Genomic DNA, 6,000 nt, shown 5'->3' on the forward strand with positions numbered 1-6,000 from the left:
AGAATTCCAGATTTGCAGATATTTTCTCTTCTCGTTCCACTGTTTCCTGGTTCCCATTATTTATCTTGAGAGGGCAACTGTGATTCATATTATTTCTTTTTAAAATACTTGATAATTCTCGGGCTACTTTGAAGATATTTTTCTTTGCCTTTGGTTTTTAAGCATTTATACTCTGATTCTTTCAAGTATAGGTCCTTTTATTTAAAAAAAATACTGTATATTTTGGAAAATGTTAGGTCATGACTTTATGTGATTTATCTGCCCCATTCTCTCTCTCCAACACATTAATGTGTATTCTTGATAGTTTCAAGAAATCACCTATATCTATTAGGCTCTTTTGTACAGATTTTCATTGTTTCCTTTGCATGCTTCAGTTTGAATATTTTACATTTTCCAATTTGTTATTCCATGACTAACAATCTATTCAATTTATCTACTCACTTCTTAATTTTTATGTACTATATTTTTAGAATTTTATTGCACATTTTTATAGATTTCAGGTTTCTGATGAAATTTTCTACTTTAACTTCTAGATACTTGAATATGTTAGCCATATTTATTTCAAAGTTTGTGTCTGATAACTCTAAGTATTTATATTTGTGGTCCTTGTTCTATTGTCTAGTCTTTCCTCTGTTTTTCTTGACTTGGTTTTCCTGATCAATTTTATTGTTAGTGATTATATATAAAATATTAGGGTCTATGGATGATTTACAGATGATTTTATTTTAATTCTGGCAGACAGTGAGGATAGATCACATTAACCCAATTTTAGATGAAATTAATTAAGTTTTAGGCTTTTTTTTAGATTGATCTATTTCTAGTTTGCTCTTGCTCCTATAGTACATCTCTCTAGGTGATAGTACTAATAGTATAAGTTTCATAGTTTACTCCCCAGGAAAAACTCTTACAATAATTTTTTTAAAGAACACCTTAGAAGAGTGGTAGTAGAAGAAGGCTTTCAGAATAAGTTGAAATTGGCTGTAATGACTATGAATGCCTTCTCTGAAGAAGACAACAGTGAATGCAAGAAATAGTGTTAGCTAAAGAATTAGCTAGAGGTATTAAATCCAAATACTTTTTTTATTTTCTCCTGAAGGTAAGAAAAGTTATGCGGCATCATGAGCAAAAGAAGAAAGACTCAGAGGAGAAGCTTTGATGAAAAATTTAAGTATTAGGTCAAAGATAAACTGGACAATCACCGTGTCTTCTCAAGACATCAAGAAGGGAAGAAAACCTCCTGAGAGTTTCCTCTCCCATTGACACTAGACATTCCTAGAAAAACAAATCTGCTACATTGCACTATTTCAGAAGCAAAACAGACATATCTCTGGGTCTTGTAGAGCAAGTGGCAGCTTGCGTATAGGGTATTTCTTGTCTAAACATGGGCTTCTTACTCTTTGTTTCATAAAAATGTGTGTGTGTGTGTGTGTGTGTGTGTGTGTGTGTGTGTGTGTATTATCTGCTTAGGGTGAAAAGTAAGCTAAATATATGAAAAATGATACTGTTAGATTTGGCTTTATCAGTTTCTCTGCTCAAAAATATGTACGTAAGCACTCATGATAATGCTAACTTGCACTTCTAGAAATGTTTTTCTTTGGGAACTGAAGATTCTTTTGGTCAGCGGGAATCCATAGAATACTCCTGGGAGATGTTACCATTGAACAGTTGACATTTTGAGAGGAACTATCTTCTTTCTCAATTAGTTGCAGGTCAGAGAACCTGCTCTACTGGGACTAGAAAGAAATATGCCCTTGATAGGGAGCTAAATTATGAGCAAGGAGGGGAAAGTGGCAAAGATAACTTGATCTATTTCCTAATTTTGCTTAGGGCTGGCTCTGAAAATAGCCTGTCATTGACACACTGTAATTCTTCAACTTTAAACTGCAGTTTTGGAGAGAAGACCATCATACATCTAAGAAGGCACCACTCCTGTATTTACATAGCAGAGGTGGAGGGCAGGTTCTGTCCTTTCTTCTGTAATGGGTTATAGCTCCTATCCTTCAATTCCTTGACTCTATTACACTTCTCACAAAAGGAATGATTCCATGGCTCAGTGGTTCAGTGTCAACCTATGAACCAAGAGGTCACGGTTCGATTCCTGGTCAGGGTACATGCTCAGGTTGTGGGCTCAATCCCCAGTATGGGGCATGCAGGAGGCAGTTTACCTCAGATTAAAATGATCTTTTCTGATAAGATCACATTTTCATATGATCATCTGAAAATGGGAAGCATCAGTGTAATGGGACACAGGTTAATCAAATTTGATCAATGATGGACACTGAAATTTGTATGATGACTCAGACATGACTAAGGCTAGAAAATTGTTAGTTCCAGGAAAATGCACTATTGAGGGATAGATGTAACATCAGAAGGGTCAAATCTCTGTAGCACTGCGTAAGTAAGTCTACTAAATTGAATAAGACCAAAGCACTTCCTCCTACCACGATGAGCTGAAAAATTAATTTAATCCTTTCTGCATTCAGCCAACTTCTTAATATCAACATCCTTGAAATTCTGTAGTCCTCTTTAAACAGAGAATGTTTATATTGATTTGCTTGGATGAATTTTAGAATTTTAAACATATTTACAGACCAATGTCAACTCCAGGGATTTTGCTCTGTTGTGGGATTCAAAATTTGGCTTTAGAACCACTGGAAATGGCTAATTACTACCAATACTGCACTGAATTCCATAAATAATAGTGTTAAATTTGGCCAGTGGCATGACAGATTATTGATTTGTGTAAGGATGAATAGGCTCAGATTCAGAAAAATATCCATATATGACTTTGCAAGTAAGTACCTGCTCTTAAAGTTATTGTTGGAATTCAAAGCAGAAAGGTAGGCATCACTGCTGGCTTTAGAATTAACATATGGCAGGTTAGTCAGTGACTGTGACTGAGGTGTTAAGTCCCTAACCATGGTTAGTGTCCAAGGGATCATGCTGTGCTTCAAGAAGCCATCTGCTGAGGGTCAGAAAAGAGAGACTTGGAGATTCATAAGCAGTTAAGTCCAAGTCTGGCCACTTTTTGGTCAGCAAGTTATAAGCACTGACAACCTCAGTAGCACTAGGCGGTCCTTAAACTCTTGTTGATAATGAAAGTTATTAGGCTATAAGACTGAGAGACAGTGATATTATCAGCCATTGGCTAATAGGATCCCATCATAAAGTTCTCAGTGTCTACGATTTTATCTTTGATCACCCCGCTTCTTCCTCTTTCCTCCTTTCCCATCAGTGAATATGATAATGTTCACTACTTTAGCTAGATTCTTTGTTTTTTCAATGCTGCAAAATTGAAACAGAAATGGGGCAAGGATTCATAACTCTAGAATAAAGAAAACTAAGAATGACTTAGGCTTAGCAGTTAAAATGATTTACACAATACAGTGCTGAGAAAGAGTAAATCAATTAGAAGAAAAAGGGAAAGTCATGCCTACTGGGTGAGCCCAGGAGACTCTTACAAGAGGAATATGGTGGTGGAGCAACTAAAGGATCTGTGAGAAATAGTTGGGACGAGAATATATAATTGTGACAAATTGCATTTTCCAAATATGGCTACAAATTCCCACACCTCACATGCTTTTGTGAAATGTGAACTTGACATTTCGCTTTCAGTCGGGGAGGACATTTCTCCTGCTCTGGAATCTGGACAGGCTCTGGCTGCTGTCTGACCAGCAGTGTACAAGGGAAGAGGTGCTCTGTGACTTCTGAGTCAAGGTCAGAAAAGACAAGGCAGCTTCCCCCCGTTTCTCTTGGGACATTTGCTTAGAACCCAGGTGCTCTCCTCCAGAACCTGGCTCCCGTGTTATGAGAAACCCAAGCACATGGGAAGGGAACAACTTGGAGCCCCAGTCACCAACCTCAGTGAGGCCCAGACTTTGAGTCGTGTCAGCCCAGGTATAAGACATAGCATGAAGACGCTACTAGCTCAAAGCCGCTGAAGATCAAGGCCTTGTGGAGCAGAGAGAGACAGCCATCTGTACTTTCCCCTGTCTGAAACACTGACCCACAGATCTGACCATAATAAAATGAATGCTTTTTATGTCATTGATCTTGAGGTGATTTGTTTTGCAACAACAGATAACAGGAACATTAATGCTGTACATTTGTATTCCTTTAATGATGTCGATGAAGTTTATTTGGCTGGGAAGTTAACACTTCTAGCTGAGAAAAAATGTAAAACCAGCATATTTAAATATTCTAATTCAAATTATGTGTGAATGTTCCGAAGAATTGAAATAAGTATGATCCAGTTTTCTCAAGAAAGATTTTATGGAGAAGGTAATACTGGTTAATAAATTGTATATCTAATTATTATTAAAAATGAGCACCTATTACTTAGAATGAGAATGTAAATTCCATTAAGGCAGATTTTTTTCTTTGTTTTATTTATTGCTGTTTCCCAACATCTAAAACAGTGCCTTGCATAGAGAGGTCAATGAGCAAAGGTTTGATAAAAAAAATTAAGTTACATAAAACTATGTAAAATAATGAACTCTAGAATAAGGAAGTTTCTAGATGTAAAGCTGAATAAAATGACAATAGGCAGTGGGAAAAAATATATAGCCTTATTAATCTCATTATACTTTAGGCAGACAAGGATAAAAATACCAGCTGGATAATAAAAGTATAACACTTTGTTTTATTCTCCATAAAATATGCCCCTAAAATAATTTAAAATAACAGAGAATATTATCATTTTTAAAACAAAGTAAGCTCAGAGCAATCCCTAAGGAAGCCATAAGGGCACTAACTATGTCTATGCATTAAAATAATGTTTATCCCTCCACATTCTAAATTAAATTAATTGCTTGCTACTTTTAAAAATAGCATCTGTCTAAGCTGTTAGTTTGCTGAATGAAACACTTCATAATATTGACTATATCCAAAATCAAACCTTCCTGGGAACTTTAAGTCCGTTTTTGCGTTATTAAAAGGAAGTGGTTGATCCCCAAGTTCTCTCCTGATGGCCCCTCTGCGACTGTGCCTGTCTTAGGTTGTTCCTTCCCTGAGGAATCTTACCCGTCTCTGGCTAACCAGCCATCCTCCGGGGCCAAGCAGGGTGATGTGAGGTTCAGTTCTGTCTCCTTGGTAGCCTATGCCCCCGTGGCCTCCACACCCAGCACCTGCCTTGGGATCCCCTGGCCTGCTGGCGGGGCCTCAGCACTGATCACATATCTCGGGGAACTCAGGTTTCTTCTCCAGGGAGGGCCCAGCTCACACGATTGGGCGAGAGACAGATCCATGATACCAGCCACCACGAGGCTTCATGCTCAGCATGAACAGAAAGCTCAGGCAACAGCTGAGGGCAATTGGATTGTGAGAAGAGGGTCCCTCTTGGCACAAAAGGCAAGAGGGGCCAATATAGAATGCTCAAGTGCCTTCCCAATGCCTTAATTCCTTCTGAAAGGGATTAAATCCTTTCATGTCCTTTTTTTTTTTTTTTTTTTTTTTTTTTAAATTGCTGCCAAACATTCCAAGAATTAGTTTGTAAGTTTATTTGGGATAATTGTACAATATGCTGTTGTAAAATATCTAAAATTTTAATAACATTGTAGAATAATATCATGTAAGGATATTTTTTGCTCTAGGCCATGGCTATTAAATTTCAAACTGGCTGTCAATTTCTTTTTGTAACCTTATATAAATTTTGTCAGGAAGGCAAAAACACAAATTATTTCCCCATAACCCCCCACCCCCTACTTATGTCCCACCCCCTTGTTGTCTGTGTCCATTGATTAGGCTCATATGCATGCACACAAGTCCCTTGGTTGATCTCTCCCCCTTACCCCCACCCTCCCCTACCTTCCCTGTGGTATGACGTGCTGTTTGACGTTTCTCAGTCTCTGGATTTGGGGCACAGACCCTCACCCCCCCAACCTTGCAGGGGCCTGAACCCTCACCCCGTCTGAGGGAGGTCTCCTGCCCCCGTGGCTGCTTTGCTTCCCACGCCCAGCTCAGATCGGGACACAGGTGACAGACAGTGACTTGGCCCAGCTC

At 38.3% G+C, this 6,000-nt stretch overlaps 1 protein-coding gene across 1 annotated transcript in view; it reads left to right on the top strand.

The window, feature by feature from the left end:
- Positions 1 to 4,045, top strand: part of CLVS2 (clavesin 2) — a 99,407-nt gene extending 95,362 nt beyond the window's left edge. The window contains exon 7 of the mRNA XM_080666025.1: positions 1,097 to 4,045. The gene's annotated coding sequence lies outside the window, so the exon portion shown is untranslated. The remainder of the gene's footprint in view (positions 1 to 1,096) is intronic.
- Positions 4,046 to 6,000: the final 1,955 nt, after the last annotated feature.

Source organism: Plecotus auritus (genome assembly GCF_963455305.1).
Source record: "Plecotus auritus genome assembly, chromosome: 4".
Classification (NCBI taxonomy): Eukaryota; Metazoa; Chordata; class Mammalia; order Chiroptera; family Vespertilionidae; genus Plecotus; species Plecotus auritus.